The following is a 17,480-nucleotide window of genomic DNA, read 5'->3' on the forward strand; positions in this document are numbered from 1 at the left end:
CTTTGTTAGGAACTCAGTACCTCTTAGACACATGGTGTTTTGGCTGTAGCCGAGACTCCTAAGAGGAACTGACTGCTGGGTTAGCTGGAGGAGATTGGCCTTTGTGGGATGAAGCCTTGTCTAGAAACAGAGTTCATGGGACCAACACTGGGTTTGTTTATGGAATTAAAATTAGAGCAAGCCTGAGAGCTGGAGGTGAGTGGGTTCTTGCGCCTATCTAACCCTGGGATGGGCAAAGTGGCTTTGATGAGATGGGAATCGGTCCTGAATCTTCACCCAAACCGCCACACTGAATCTTTTAGTGCTGAAAATAAATAAATAAAAGCTTTTCCTCGCTGTTTTTCTGCTTGGCTGCCTCTACAGCTCCAGGTGGGCCAGGAGAAGGAAGGGCCAGCTCATTCTTGCATGGTTTCTGGTCTGATATTTTTGCAGACTTGAGCAGTTTGGCTAAGCCTCAAGGCTCCAAGGATCTGGAGGGCTGCCTGTCACTAGTGAGTCTGTGCAGATGTGCTCTGTCTTGTGCACCTCTCCAGGGAAAAAGCATTGTGGTCTTCACCTGGAGAATGTTGCAGACTGGATTTTTCTCCTCAAGATTGTGAATGATACTTAGAAAGGCCCAAATTACAGACCGCCAGTATCCCATCACAGGTAAAGCATCATGAATACTGCAGAAGAAGAAACACACAGTGAGGTGAGAGGACAGCCTGGAGCACTAGGGGGAACTCACACGCTGGCGTATTGGTGTGTGTCACTAGTGAAGGTAGAGAAACAAGGTGGTTGAGGGCATATCTTTTATTGGATACCTCCCCCACCTCGTCTCTCGGACATCATGGGACCAGCACGGCTACAGCTATGCAGCACACATGAGGGAAATGGCAGCTAGGAGCTTTATTCTCAGTTTCACAGAAACAACGTTGTGCACATTTTATACTAAATCACTATTTTAGACTCTGGAGGCCAGCTGACTCCTGCTGGTTAATAAGAATTTTAAGGTTGCTCCAGCCAGATAACACAAGTGTTCCCGTCAGCCATGCGGATGCTGTGGCTTTGGGTACCTTACTGAAGAGCACCTGCATGCTTTGAGGGCTGAGCAGGAGGATGCTTATGCATGAGAGTGACTCTGATCATTCAATGCCATTTTCTAACCAGCTGTGAATGAGGGCTCAGTTGGGTAGATCGGTGCTGTTGTTTCTCTTTAAAACTCCATCTTTGCAACCAGCTGCATTTCTCTTGTGGGAAAGACGAAGTGCGCCCTTGTCCAAGGACAATGGCTGTGTCCTTCCCCCACTCCCACGGCGTGGGCCGTGTAACCATCTCTGATGTCTGTTCATTCCTACGACAGCTGTGTCTTTGACAGGGACCTGCAGAATCCCACAGGCAAACACGGGTAAGGAGCAAGTACTGTGGCAAACTGCCCCCTCGTGGTGTAACAGGGCCTCTGTCAAGGACACCGAGTTTTACACTTCCACACATGTTCTTGAGGACTCTAAACTTCTTAAGAGGTTTAAGTTTTTGGGATGGCTGGTGGAGGCCCTGAACAGTTTCTGGGAAGGAGGCGCTCCATCACTAAGTCCTCTTTGCAAAAAAATCTTTCAAGTAGCCTCCCACCAGAACATACAAGGAAAAATGTAACCTGCAAGACTGAGGCTCTGCTACGGTCCCAAACTGATTGATTGATCCTTGAGATTGTAATTCTACCATGTACTAACCAGGATCCTGCAGCATATGGTCCTGCCAAGTTGTTTGGGCAAGGTGTAGCTTTGTGTGTGTAGCACTCCCCATGAACCTCCCATTTCCATAGCAACTCCAGCAAGCACTTGCACCTGAAGAATTTCCATGGCAATTCATAAAATGCTTTCTCCTCATTTCATAGAATTTCTCCTCTGATCTTGGTTTCCCTGTGTTGTTACTGTCTTGTTACTGTAATGAAGCTCTGGGGGCTGGGGCAGTCAATCCAGCTTATGCAAGGTAGTGTTTGGAGTTCCTCTGAGTATGGTTTTGTTAGTTCCCTAAAGGTAATCTTAAAAATAACCCCCCAAAATCTCTCAATCCAGTTCCTAGTTGTTGAGTGTCCACACTGCAAAATCCAGTGCAGGTGGGCCCTGTAGTCAGCTGCCTCAGTGCGTATCCAGTTTGGTGAAGAGGGGTTTATGACTTAAGGCAAGACTACTATATTGCTGTTCTTGGAGGACAGAAGGACTCCAATCTCCAGGTCAGCACTGTGAGCATTAAAGTTAACAGACAAAACTAAGGAAAGGCCACTCCATGAAGGTGGTTTGCAGAACAGGGGCTCCCAAAACTCTGGCACAATTGATGATTGCATTGATTACTTACCAGGAGTCCATGGGCCACATTTGCATGAAAGGGAGCCGATAAAAACCTTCCCTAATCTTTCATAAAGAGAGGTAACAGAATGCCGTGCTCCATGTTGATCAGCGAAGCTATGCTGCGTCGTAGAACTACCTGTGCTGTATTTGGTCTCGTCAAGAGACCTTAACCCTGCTTATTCTAAGGGCTGATATTTGGAACTAGACTCTGCTCCCTTGGTCCTTCCCTACCCTCTTTCCATACTGGATGCTGTGAACTGAAGGTATCCAGAAAATATTAAATTTTTTTCAATAGAAAGGAGACTTTTCTAGAGTCCATTCTAGTGACTGCTTCAAAGAGAAAGAATTTATTGGCTACTTGCTCCTTCAGGCAGTAGGATAAGAGAGTAAGAAAGAAAAAGATGTTGGGGGAAGGCAGACATTAAACTAAAAAGTAAGGATCGTGTGATCAGTCCCATTAACGACGTGAAATTTAATGCCAGAAAATCCCACTTTCCTGGAAATAGACAAAGTGTGTGTGTTTTCTTCAGAAGGCAGGAAAATTATATGTGGTTAAAGCCTTGTGAAAAAAAAAAGTGGTGAAAACAGGCTTGAGTTATGCATCCCCCTCCAAACCCACAGAAAGTTATGCAATCCAGACCCACTGGACTGAGCTGTGCTGAAAAAAAGAAGATCTAGACTTCTGAGCCCATGATTTCCCAGCTCTCAAATTAAAAAGAGCAAGTGGTGAGAGTAGGGTGTGGGGAGAGATTCAGAATGTCTGGGATGTTATCCACTTCATGAATCTGGAGCAGTAGATTTAGAAGGCTATGCAGGTAATTTTACTTGTGTGAGGGATAGACATCTGAGGAGATACGAATTGTACCATCTGCCTCCAAGCCCCGATCTCTACCTTTTCTTCATTGCTGGAGATATTTGGCAGGCAGGCTCTGCACCTAGATTGTTTAGATACCAAGAGTAAAATTTTGGGTTGTGTTCCCTAACTGTTAGCCATGCGATTCTAAGTTTTTTGACTCTTCCAGGGAGTTGGAGGGTGCCATGTTGTACTTGCTTTAGTTTGCAGATTTACACTTCATGGCATCCCCCAACTAAGAATATCAGCAAGGGCAGTCTAGAGGTACCATGTGGTATATCCTTTCTCCCCTCTTAATGCAGGCTAATTCCAACTGCAGGCACCAAAGAGGGTTACATCTCTTGGAAGACCTGACGGCAGTTTAGACATCTAGAACAGCGGTTCCCAAGCAAGTGGTCACTGGCAGTCTGCAAGGAGCTGGCTGGTTGTACGCTGCTGTCCCTCCTCACCTCCAGCTGCTAACCTGTATTGGGTGGCTAAACATACATTACATCTTTTCCTGGGGTTTCTTTTCCAGATAAGTAAGATCACTGGTTGCCACAGGGATGTTATGTAAGCATGAAAAAGTGGGCCCTGTGAATGCTAATGAGAGGAAATATCCAAAACCAATTCTTCATTAAGATTCGGTCAACGCTTTGAAAAGTTTGAAGACTATTGTGGTATAGATGTTCAGGGGGCATGTACCCCGTGTGCAGTTATAAAGCATAGTGTGTAGACTTTCCTGGTGTTCCATAGGGAAGATCACAGTTAGAGGGGACAGCTTTGTGGTCTGTGTGAAACATAGTTGCTGGAACCACTGATTCAAAATGCTGGAATTAGTTCACCACTTCATCTTTCCAAGGCAGAGGATTTGAATTTCATGCAGTTTCCTGTGTGTGTGGGTCTTAGAAACAGAGGCTGTCTGTTGTGAATGGACACTAACCATTCCTTGGCTCTTACCAAGAAGAGGTAAGGTTTGCTCCAGCATCACTGGCCAGATGTTCCCCTCTCCCCTCTGTTCAGCACTCTGCTGGGTACTGGAAGCTTCTCCCCATACCAAAGATGGCTGTGTTTTGGTGGTGGTATATATGCACAGTTTGTCAAGTCCTTTGGGATCCTGCAAGCTAAAAAGCCCTGTAGAAAAGGGAGGCATACAGGCAGCCAGGGGGCTCCACTCTGCACACTGCCCCCACAGCTCCCATTGGCCAGGAACTGTGCAAGGGCGGTGCCTGCGGACGGGGCAGCACACAGCAGAGCCGCCTGGTCATGCCTCCACATAGGAGCTGGTGGGGGGACATGCCCTGCTTCTGGGACCTGCTTGAGGTAAGCGCTACCCTGAGCCTGCACCCATGAGCCCCCCCCATGCCCCAACCCTCTGCCCCAGCTCTGATCCCCTTCCCACCCTCCAAACCCCTTGGTCCCAGCCTGGAGCACCCTTTGGCACCCCAAACCCCTCATCCTCCACCCTACCCCAGAGCCCACAGCTTCAGCCCTCCAAACCCCTCAGTCCCAGCCTGGAGCACCCTCCTATACCCTAAACCCTCATCTCCAGCTCCCCCCCAGAGCCTGCACCCCCGCCCAGAGCCCTCACACTGCACCCCCCTGCTCCAGTCTGGAGCCCCCTCATACATCCCAAACTCCTCATTTCTGACCCCACCCTGGAGCCCGCACACCCAGCCAGAGCCCTCACCCCCTTCTGCACCCCAACCCCAATTTATTGAGCATTCATGGCCCGCCTTGCGATTGCTATAGCCCGATGTGGCCCTCAGGCCAGAAAGTTTGCCCACCCCTGCCCTAGGACATCAAACTTGGGTCCATCAAATTTGGCATCTTGCCTCTAGTGGGGTCAACACTAGGTACTTGTTGTGTGTTTAATAAAAGATCTGATGAAAGCTCCATAAGAAATGTTGTTGTCCCTCAGATACTGAGGCTGGAGACATGATGTACAAGTTTAAGTGTGTGAGCTCAGAGCCCTGAGCAGTTCCAGTCCCTCTTGTAGGAGAGAATTCCTGTTAACACCTTTGCTAAAGACCATTTCATGACACATCAGGAGGCTTTGTCTGCCTAGATGCATTACATACATCACTTTTCAAATAAGAGCTTGCTTAGAGCAACTGTTTTGAACTCTGCCAAATCCACGTAAGTGTTGGGAAGTGACCGCTTGTTCATTGGGCACCGAGCCAACAAGTGGAAAGCAGTCAGTAAACGGTGTCATTTGTCCTAAGGGTAGAGGAGGTGGCTTCTGGGAAATGAAGGGACCCAAAAGAGAAGCCACTGCCAAATAGTTTTACTGCATGCTGAAAATGGTGCCTGCTCCTAGCCCTGGGGCAAACTTCTCCCAGCAAAGCATGCAGCCTTAACCACACCAGCAGTTTGCATCTCCTTTCGGAGAGAGTGGCTCTTCGTCATCTTCTTTTTTCCTAGTCCAGGTCAACTAGTTATCCCAGTTCCCCCGATTTCCCTCCCTCCCCAGCAAGCCTGAGCTCCTGCTGGCCCTTGGAACAGGAGTAGCTCATTGTTGCAAATGAGTTTAATCCAATGTTAGAAGCCTTTATGGTCCTTAATAGAAAATGGCATGAATAGCAAAGGAAAAAATGTCAGATGTTTCCTGTAAGGCCTTTAACTGCTCTCCTGGGTGTGTGATTACAGCATATGCTGGAGATAGGTTTGAGCAGGGTGGTGGTGGGGAAGAGGCGCTCTGGCAGCATTTCACATCCCCATCTGCAAGCCTCATTACAATGTGCTACTTGAGAGGAAACGGGCCGGGGGGGCGGGGGGGGGGCGGGTTTGCGGGAAAACAAGCACCAAGGCTCTCCATGGCCAGAGCACATCACTGCTTTCCAGTCCTCTGGTCTCCAGAACCTGAACCTTCCCGGGGAGCAAGAGTCTCTCATCCTGCAGGGTTAAATTGAGGACAAGGCATGATTAAGGGGGAATTGTGGGAAGTCTGTAGGCTTCTAAAATCCCCCGACCACCCTCTTGTCCTCGGGCTTGTGAAGAGTCCAAACATCTAGGCCACCACACTTAATATCAGGTTTCTAGTCTGAGATTTGTGCTTTGCAGGAGATTTCTCATGATGAACTTTGAGTCAACACCCTAGAGAGTCTGGCCGACAATCTCCAGGGCGAGTTGGGCTTCCAGCCAACCCCAAATATCACCAAGCTGTTGCCTAATGGGCCAGGATGACTTGACCCCAGCAAAAAGGGTGGCGGGAGAAGACACACCTGAGAGAGTGTACTAGTACTTATTGGGACCCAAGAACCTCTTAATGCCACCTACCAAGGGGCTGCAGAGGGGTTCCAGGCATCTCGTGGGTCTGGTGCATCAAAGAATCTTTGATAAATGCCTGTGTCACTCTGGTCAACAAAATCACTGTGGAATGTATGTACAGATACCATGTAAGGAGGGGGTGGGTGGGTGGGGGGGTGGGTGTACACGAGAATAAAATATATCCTTAAAGTCTGTAGGTTCTCATCACCAGCAAAGGTGAAAAGCAGGTTTGCTGTCAGACAAGAGATGTTTGTTCATCTATCTGTTCATGTGTAAACTGAGTACTGGCTCATTCACAACAGGCTTCTTATCACCAGTTTGAACCGAATGCAAATGCAGGTTTGTAAGATCTTTGGACAAAGGAACCAAGAGAGGGAGAGAAACAGCAGGGGAGGAAGCACCTTATCAGAGGTTTGCTTGGCTATGTTTGGGTGGGGCCAGAGAAGACTCCCAGACACCCTGCACTGAGGAAGTAGGAGGACGACAGTGGTTTTGCTTCATGAAGAGGGGCCTCAGCCAGGCTTGGTCAAAACACTGATAAGAACTTTGGGCACTGGCGTGCAAGGTAGGCCCTATATGCTCAAGCGGCTGTGCTTTGTTCAATTGGTGGCCCACGGCCCAGATCTGGCCCGCCGGACTATTCCATCTTGCCCCCATGGAGGATGCTCTTCTGTAGAGCACACGGGCATCCTCTGCACAGCATGCATGCAAGGTCATCCTGCTTGGAGGGTGCCATTTTGGATCACCTGAGGTATGCAAGTGAATGATTGCATGCCTTACTAAAAGTGTTCCGCTAAGCCACGGGCTTTGGTGAGAAAAAACTTCTTCAGACAGGAGGTTAATCTGTTGGTTAAATTGAGTCTCTAGAAAGCACGTTATGATTTTGATTCTTTTTCCAATATTCTTACTCATTACTACCTGACTCTCTAATCACTGATAACAAACAAGCATTTTCTCTATAGATAAATCGAAGTGCTGCAGTGTTGAGCAAGGTGCTGGTCCTGAACTGAATCGTACAAGCTGGAACCTACTGTTCTTTTGGGAACAGCGATCCTGGTAATTTGGGAGTGTTCAGGGGCTGGATGCTGCAGGGAACACGCGGAATATTCAGAGGTTGGTGTGTGCCTGTCAATACCTGTCCAGAGAGAACGAGGCCTGGTAGAGCTTGCATTGCAAGACTGGTGGATTCAGGGAGCGGATCCACAGCAGGCACGGACAAGGCTGCTACACGCTAAGGGCAGGCGATGGGGAGGTGCCTCACCACCCTGGGTGTATGCCTGAGGGGCATGACACTAATAAAGGATGTATCAATATCCAGTTTGTCTTCATCGACACCCAGAGTCTTTAGTCTCATTTCCCCATAAGTTCTCTTACCTCACAGGCAAGTCCAAAGTTTCCTATGGAGGCAGGGCCCAGGTGCCCAATTCTCCCCAAACTCAGTACCTTTTTCCACAAGATGATTCTCTCCTCCAGGCCCTTTCTGGAGCTGCTTTCCCCCTTGGCACTCTTCCAGCATTTCAGTCTTCGTGGGTATTGCCTCACCTTCTCCTTCTGTTCTCCTCTGCAAGGACCTACACCTGGTTATATAGACCCCAGCCACCTCCCACTCCCAGCAGCCTCTGAGCGGAGCGGTTCACTGGCGTCAGCGGCTTGGGGGTTCCCTCTCCCAGGTGACATTTCACGCTGGCAGAGCTTGGCAGTGACCCTGACTGACCAGAAGAGAGAGGAGCCAGTCAAGCAGTGGAGAAAGCAGTTCCTAAGACCACCATTGAGCCTATTTAAAACAGGGATCATTCTCTTGCTGATTTCTTCCTTTATATTCAAATTTGTCAACTTTTTGCCATGTCAGAGAGAAACCCAGGGTGGGCGCAGTGAGTCAGATGAAAGGAAATCTCGGGCTCCTTCATTTCCTCGGAAGGAAGGCAGGTATGCTGCAAGCAGTGCACTAACTCTGGAGCAATAGACAGATGTTCCTCCTACACCGGGGGTTAGAATTAACACATTCAGCAGAGATTTGGACTTCCACAGCCATTGGCTGGTCTAGTTTAGCCTGATCCAGACTCCCTGCTGAGCCATGGCTCAGGATCTCTGCAGTTCGGATATAGCTGGACTCTGGGGCTGTCACTGGCTCCATATATTTTATATTGCTGAAGAGTAGAGTTAGTGAAGGAATCTTTGCTCCTTTTCCCTTTGTTTCTTTTTCTTTCTCCCAGAGAGTCAGACACCTCATTCCCCATCCGCCCTGAAATCTGTGCTTTCTCCTGTCAGTCCCTTCTCAGTGACTCATCCTCCTGGCTACTGAGACATCCTTTGCAAGCTAATATCCTCTCCTGGAAAAGTTGCAGGTGTGTGGGTGAGGGTGCTCAATCAATATTCCATTGCCTTTGTTAGGGTCAAGTGTGCTGACTAATGTTCATCAGCTCTGCCAGCTGCTGGGAATCATGTACTAAACATAAGAAGAGGAAGGATGGCTCAGTGGTTACAGCAGTAGCTTAGGCCTCGGGAGGACCCAGGGTCTGTTCCCTGCTCTGCTACAAACTCCTTGTGACCTTGGTCAAATCACTCTGTCTCTCTGTGCCTCAGTTTCCCCATTTTCCAAACAGGTACCATAACCTGGCCCTGCCTCATGGGGATGTTGTGAGGATAAATATGTTAAGGATTGGGAGATGCTCAGACACTAGGATAAATGGACACAAATCAGATATTAGGAAAGGCAATATATAAAAACCTGTAGGAGAACACTTCAGCCTCCCTGGACACACACTAGCAGATTTAAAGGCAGCCATCCTGCAGCAAAAAACCGTCAGGACCAGACTTCAAAGAGAAACTGCTGAGCTTCAGTTCATTTGCAAATTTGACCCCCATCGGCTCAGGAGTAAACACAGACTGTGACTGGCTCGCCAGCTACAAAAGCAGTTTCTCCTCCCTCGGTGTTCACACCTCAACTGCTAGAAGAGGGCCTCATCCTCCCTGATCGCACTAACCTCGTTATCCCGAGCCTGATTCTTTTCTGCATATTTATACCTGCCTCTGGAAATTTCCACTACATGCATGCGACGAAGTGGGTGTTCACCCACAAAAGCTCCTGCTCCAATACACCTGATAGTCTATAAGGTGCTACAGGACTCTTTGCCGCTTTTTCAGATACTATGGTGAGTACCTAAGACAGCAAGGGATCCTCTCAAATGCAGAGCTCCCCGGTGATTCTTGGGGAACATCCAAGGCTTCAGGAAATTGGTAGTGAGAGATGGAACTTCTTTCCCCTTTAGATCACTGGTGTGAGTTTGACCCTGGAGGGCAGTAATGATGGAAAGTTATTGTTTAGTGGTCCTGATGTGAAATGAGTTCAGAGTCCATTGCCTAGTGGACACCCCACAAATGACACTCTCTCTCTCAATTAGTACTAATTGGCTCCCTTGCTGGTTGTCTCAGCAGAGACACCACCAAATAAGTGCATCAGAGGGACTGAAGTAGGTGGCCTGTCTGAGGAAGCACGCACAGCCTGTGCGGTTCCGGCTCTGTGGATAAAGAGCGGATTCAGTCTCCAGGGTTTTCATTCAGGCACCTTTCGCCAGCACAGATTGAATTCCCTTTACAAAATAAAATAAAGCCTTTGTCTGTACAACACTTTTCTGTCTTGCCTTGCAATTGATGGATTACAAATGTCACCTACTCCATAGAGAAGTGTATAGGCTACACACTCTCTATACAACGGGACAACACTGAATAATTCCCAGTCAAGTCATGCTAATTTTGATTCTTACATTTGGCTGGAGGCTAAGAGTTGACGAGGACAAAGAGAATTTGAATGTGTTGTTTTATTTATGGGAATTCTTCCTCAGATGTTGGAGGGACTCTCTCCTTATTTTAGTTTCGAATAGACACATATATGTTTCATCGTCCTTTTTCAGGAGGATACAGCTGGCACTCTATAGCTACCTATACACTGTAACTTTGTGATGGTGCATAGTCAATCCTTCTAAAAAAATTTAAGAAAGTCCGGAGGGTGAAAATCAATCAATGTTCCCTTGAAAAATGGGACTTTCATACAGGGGAAATTTTCAAATATAACTTTTAAAATCCTCATCTTCCAGGAGTTTCACTCTTGTTACGTATCTCTGTAATGTCAATAGCATTACCCTGAGCTCTCTACCTCCCTGCCCCAATCTACCTCCCTGCTTCCCATGCAGGACAATTCCAAGGAAAACCTGTTATATCATGAACAGTGGAATGGAACTCTTGTGCTACAGGAATAAGCCACAGGTGGCTGCGAAGTTGGGCCACGCAGGACTGCAAAATCTTGCTTCAAGCTGGTGCCACTTTGTAGCCTGGGATGCAGCAACGTGACCCAGGGATTGATCATGGCATGACACTGCATCACCTTGCCCCACTGCACAGATTCCTTTGTCACATGACGGAACATCACACCACAGTGATATGACAAGACTTTATTTAAAAAAAATTCGGGCAGGTGGCAATACTCATCTTATTCAGACTCCAAGAATAGGATAGGGGAGAACAGGAAAAACAAATGGTCAAGTTATGCCTAAAAGTAATTTGCCACAAGGCATGACACACACACATGCTATTTAGGCTTGATCTTGTGCCATTAAAGTCAATGGGAGTTTTGTCATTGATTTAAATGGAAGCAGCATCAGACCCAGACTTCAGAGATCTTCAGGCTCTCACCTCCATTAATGTGGGGCAGATGGCAGACCCTATGGAATAGGAGAGTGTGATATAAACCATGGAGGCAGGCTGGAGATCTGCTGCAAGCTTTCATTTTTTTTTTGTTTTTGTTTTTGTTTGCATTGTTGGTGTTTTTTTCTTTTTTTATCAACAGCATGTCTGGCTGTGTGTACCTGTATTTAGTCCTGATAGTTTTCAGTGTGTGATGAGCACCTACATCTAACAGACAGTAGAGCAGTGGATTTTGCATTGGCGACCCCTTTCACACAGCAAGCCTCTGAGTGCCCCCCCCATAGAAATTAAAAACACAAACACAATTTTCAATGCTAAATTTATAATCCTACCGTTTAAAATGAACTTACCTTTTCTCGCCACTTTTAAATGAAGACTAAAACACATTTTTATCAAATGATTGTGATAAGCAGAAAAGTTATTTTTTTAAATAGTTATTGTTTAATACTGGAGGGGGGAGGTGGGGGCATAAAGAAACTTCGCCAATATCATTTTTCCCAGCAGACCAAGCGTCCCACTGCCACCCTTGCTTCTGCACTGCTGCCGGCTAAGGCACTGCCTTCCGAGCCGGGCGGCCAGAGCGTGGCGGCTGCCCAGCTGTGAAGAACTGCAGCAGTCGCCATAGCATTGCAATGCCATACCATGCCACCCTTACTTCTGTGCAACATTTGGCCTTTGCTCTGGGAGGGGTGGTTACGGGAAGGGCGGGGAGTAAGGCAAATTTTGAGGTGGCTAGAGCCTGCACAAACCGTCCCCTCGCACCACCTCTGCCTGTGTATCTGACTGTTAAATTATAAATTACTTTTCTTTTTTTGCCGATCTCAGTGATCTGATTGGTCTGCAATTTAATGCAGCTCTTCAGCTGCTGAACAATCAAGCCCTCTAATGTTGTCTCAGTCCCAGGACTGGCCTTAGAGAAAATGGCACTGGACTGGAACTTGGGAGACCTCTGCCAGTGAGGCTGCTGTGTGGCTTTAGATAAGTCACCTTACCTCTCTGTGCTGGAGTTTCACCATCTGTAAAATGGGGAAAATATCCGTCTTCATATGGCACTTAAATCCATGGATGAAAGTGGCCTATTTAAGTGCCAGGTATTGCATCCTCTATTGGGCAGACTGTCTTGCATTTGATGGAGACGTGTAGGTCTCTTCGTCTATCCTTAACTGCTACGACGACTGCTCGGCTCCATTTTATATACTGCACGTATAAAATCTCCATGAACATAAATCTCCATGTATTCTGCAAGAGCCTAGGATTGTCCTTAATATGATCACCAGTTTATAAAGCACATTGTCAAGTACTTCGTAAAAATACTATTCTAAAGGTTAGGAGTGTTTATTTTACTCTTCTTTGTTTATAAGTAGTCCACCCTTATAGGCTTGAAAAATCACTTATTTTTCCTTCTGACTTTGTCCTTCACTGAATATTTTCCATCCTCTGTGTTTTTAATTGAACTGCAAATCGACATGAACTTTTTCTTGTTTTGTTGTTTGTGCAGTAGCCTCGCTGATGTCGTCAGTGCAGCTCTGGGGACAAGGTGTGCACTAAGTTCAGCCACTGCACAGGGAACAAAATATTGTTATACTAGGGCCTACATAAACATTGGCTCCTCTTCATTTTTGTCTCACCAATATTAAAACAAGCCCCTGGAAATTGGGAAGACCTTTTCCCATTAAATCAAAACAAGCTTAAGATAGGTCAGCAACTTTTAATACGGCCCTTATAAGCTCTGTTTGCACGCTTTCTAGTCTGCTGTGTATTTAAGCTGTGGGAATGTTGGCTGTAGCGAGATTTCTATCTCTCTGACCCAAATAAAGAAAGGTGCAGGGTGAGGCCAAGGAAAATATGAGTAGGAATGATCTCACCCTGTGGGGACACTGTGTGCTTGCTAAACTCCAGACAGACATGTAGGAACCCCTCACTATTTTCCTCCGCATGTGTATACTCCTACTATGAATGAGAGTGGAAATGACTTCCAGAAGCTGTTCTGGAAGAAAAAAGTGACCTGTAACTTCCAAAGGAAAGGCTAAAAACATAAAATGTCTGTGTCCCCATGTTACATAGAGATCTATCTAGAAAAGGGATGAGGTTTTATCTGTATTTAATAGGCTTTGCCCTGCATATTCGGAATCCTTCCGTCTGTCATCATTCTGAATTGTACTGGTTTACCCACCTGTAGAGAAATAGACAGAGATTAATGTGCCATCACTGAGCTTTTCTGCATTCAGAGTTTAGCACGTTCGAATCTACTTGCACGTGCCAAGAGCCTAGTGTTCCCCTTACGCTGCAATATCTCTATGGGCTTCATTGGGGTGACTTGCGATTTATGGTGGTGTCAGTGAGAGGCAACTCAGGCTCAGATTTCAAACGTGGTACCTAAGCAATGCACTCAAGGGGAATATTCCAGGCCTGTTGCTTTGGAGATGCATCTTCTGTATCTTGCTGAAAAATTCTGTATAATATGTATATATTTTTAAAAATGGTGTGGGGATTTTGGCTTTGTTCTGTAGAATAAAACATAGTTTGGCGTATATCTATATGCACTAGGAATGAGGCCTACAAGGGATTGGTGATGGGGAAACCCCCTCTGGGTTTCGAGTTCCATCCTAGACCAGGTAGCTGGGGGACTGACAGCTGCCACATCTCATGTGCACAAAATGAATTGCAAGTGGGGAAAGTGCCTGTTTCTAAAATGCCCATCAGACATAGTCGCGCAGTCTCAGGGTCTTGGTCTGGCTCCTTGCAGAAAGCTGTCCAAGTCCCAGAAAGAGACATCACAGTTAGCAGTCTTGGCACAGAGGCAGAGGATCGAATGGGCAGTGCAGACTGCCCTTTCCTTCCAGCCCTGAGAGCTGGATCCTCCACCGCAGTATGTCGGCAGGGGATTGGTGTGTAGTGAAAATGCTGTCCTGATGTCTCATGGCTGCCCCACCTGACACATCGGCCCCTCTTGCTGTACTTCTGTGGCTCCCCAGAACCATACTATCTGAGCCCAAGTAACAATCATTCTCTCTCTCCTCCACAGGTGGGATTTAAAATGGACAGATTAGGGTGTGTGTGCTGCTAAATTCCCTATTATCTAGCTTAGAAAGGTAATGTTCCACACTGGGCGAATTAACGAGGTCTCCAGGGTCTACTGATGGCTTCACTGGTATTAGACTATTGCGTCCTATGGGACGGGAGGTAAAGGAAGACATGGGGCTGGGCTCTGTTAGTGGGCGCCCCAGATGTTCTCTGCTCCTTTACCAGCCAGCAGTGGCACGGGTCACAGGTGGTAGCCCCGATTATTGTTAGTGCTTCCATGACTTCATCTTGTGTGAATGGGCTCACTTCCTGGAAGGAGGCAGCTTGGCTTGTTCCTGGTGTCCCATGAGCCTGTCCCAGATGCCCTCCACCCCAGGATTGCATTTGGTTTTCTCCCTCCCAGTGTTATTTTTAGGTTTTGTTTTCAGTCCACAGACGAACACTGAAGGAAGTGAATTAACATCTACTGTTTTGTGGTTTCACAGGTTTGTTAAATCATTGCACAGTATGAGAAAGTCGTGAGGGTTTTACACAACAGTGTGGTCAGCAGGCTCCAGTAACCCTAGGTGAGGCACTGGGTAGCCATGGCAGAGAGGTGTTTGTGTACAAATGCCGAGTCCAAAGCAAAGGGGTCCGGATTGCTGCTGAGGTTCCCTCCCCCGACTCTGCATGGCTCTGGGTGCTGCTCCCTTTCTGCTTAGGGGCTGTATCATTTCACATGTCCATTCACCATAGGTTGGCAAACATCTGGTTTGGAGAGGAGACATGAGGCAGACTTTTCTTTTTGGTTTCTGAAATTTTGCAAAACTAACAAATTTTGCAAAATTGCAAAACTAACAGTGCAAGAAAATAAACCCCTTATTAATTCCAAGGGAACAATTTCCAGGGCAGCTTCATTGGTCTAACCACTTGCTCTAGCTTCCTGTACTTTTTCTTATCTAGTTTTCGAAGGGCAGCATGTGACCTGCTTTGCCCTTGTCTGGGCATGGCTAGGAGAGGGGCCTGAGCAGCACTGTGTGCGCCATGGCTTCCAAACTCCTGTTTATGGGGCGTCAGCCCTTAAGGATTTTTATTGCTCTGATACATTAAGCAATGCCTCACTTGGATGGCCGAAAATGTTATTACTGCACAGGCACATTTTATTTGCTTTGGACGGGGTGGGCCCAGGTTTTATTTTTGTAATGCTGCGGTTTTGAGTGGCTGCTCTGTGGCTATACAGGTACAGACACTTCTCCATGTTAAGCAAATTCTCCAATGTGAATTCCTGCTGGGCTTTGCTCACAAGGGACCCTTGTGCATGCTCCTCATTCCATGTGGGTTACGTCTCTCCCGTTTCACGCTTTTCTTCCTTGAACCAAACAGCTATTTTGGAGAGTCGGCGGTGGTCCTGGCATAATGAGCCTTTGGGCTTCTGTCGAAGTAACGTGCTTCCCATCAAATACTGCCACCACCAGAAGTGGCACTAAAGGGTCCCTATTTGGCCATCTAGCAGAAAGGCCATAGGCTGAATGGGCCACAGACACTGAACAATGGGCTTTTGACACGGTCTCCCATAGTATTCTTGTCAGCAAGTTAAGGAAGTATGGGCTGGATGAATGCACTATAAGGTGGGTAGAAAGCTGGCTAAATTGTCGGGCTCAACGGGTAGTGATCAATGGCTCCATGTCTAGTTGGCAGCCGGTATCAAGTGGAGTGCCCCAAGGGTCGGTCCTGGGGCCGGTTTTATTCAATATCTTCATAAATGATCTGGAGGATGGTGTGGATTGCACTCTCAGCAAATTTGCGGATGATACTAAACTGGGAGGAGTGGTAGATACGCTGGAGGGGAGGGATAGGATACAGAAGGACCTAGACCAATTGGAAGATTGGGCCAAAAGGAATCTGATGAGGTTCAATAAGGATAAGTGCAGGGTCCTGCACTTAGGACGGAAGAACCCAATGCACAGCTACAGACTAGGGACCGAATGGCTAGGCAGCAGTTCTGCAGAAAAGGACCTAGGGGTGACAGTGGACGAGAAGCTGGATATGAGTCAGCAGTGTGCCCTTGTTGCCAAGAAGGCCAATGGCATTTTGGGATGTATAAGTAGGGGCATAGCGAGCAGATCGAGGGACGTGATCGTTTCCCTCTATTCGACATTGGTGAGGCCTCATCTGGAGTACTGTGTCCAGTTTTGGGCCCCACACTACAAGAAGGATGTGGATAAATTGGAGAGAGTCCAGCGAAGGGCAACAAAAATGATTAGGGGACTGGAACACATGAGTTATGAGGAGAGGCTGAGGGAGCTGGGATTGTTTAGCCTGCAGAAGAGAAGAATGAGGGGGGATTTGATAGCTGCTTTCAACTACCTGAAAGGGGGTTCCAAAGAGGATGGCTCTAGACTGTTCTCAATGGTAGCAGATGACAGAACGAGGAGTAATGGTCTCAAGTTGCAGTGGGGGAGGTTTAGATTGGATATTAGGAAAAACTTTTTCACTAAGAGGGTGGTGAAACACTGGAATGCGTTACCTAGGGAGGTGGTAGAATCTCCTTCCTTAGAGGTTTTTAAGGTCAGGCTTGACAAAGCCCTGGCTGGGATTATTTAACTGGGAATTGGTCCTGCTTTGAGCAGGGGGTTGGACTAGATGACCTTCTGGGGTCCCTTCCAACCCTGATATTCTATGATTCTAACAACTCTCTTGCCCCTTAGCAAGGGGTCTTTCCAAAGCAGGATGGAGGGATGTTAGCTGGGGGGATAACGTGTGGAAAGCCTGCATGGCTTCTGCCCAAGCGATAGGTGTTCTTGGGGCAGAGGACTTTGTCTTTAGGGCTCTCAGTCCAGCATCTTTGACAGAATTTAGTTCACTGAAATTTTTTGGCTTAAAAAAAAAAAAAAGGTAGGGCTGGCTTCCCCAGTGAGCGGCCCCCGAGAGAGGCGGTGTGGGTTGTTAGTGAAGATCTGTCAATCACAATGGTTTTGCTTTGGTTTGCCATGAAGGTGCTGGAAAGAATGATGAAAATTCCAGTATGGGTGGGAAGTGGCAGTTATTTTCAATTCAAGCTGAACCTTTATTTACAGCAAATAAAATTGGCATCGTTAGCATTCCTAGGGGTTCCTGACCCAACTGTAGCCAGCCCCACTTGGCTGAAGATGACTCTTGTGCGTTTCAGACAAGTTAAGAGTCATATAAAGGCTGCTTAACAGCTGCAAATTACTATATTTTGAATACAACTGTGGGCTGGCTCAACAAAGTAAAAACTTCCTGTTCCACCATTCATGGAACATAAAATTAACAGCTGCTGGACCACCACCTTTGCTGAACGCTCCCCTGCACTTTTGCCAGTGGGG

This window comes from Lepidochelys olivacea, assembly GCF_965140295.1.
Source record: "Lepidochelys olivacea isolate rLepOli2 genome assembly, chromosome: 25".
Taxonomy (NCBI): domain Eukaryota; kingdom Metazoa; phylum Chordata; order Testudines; family Cheloniidae; genus Lepidochelys; species Lepidochelys olivacea.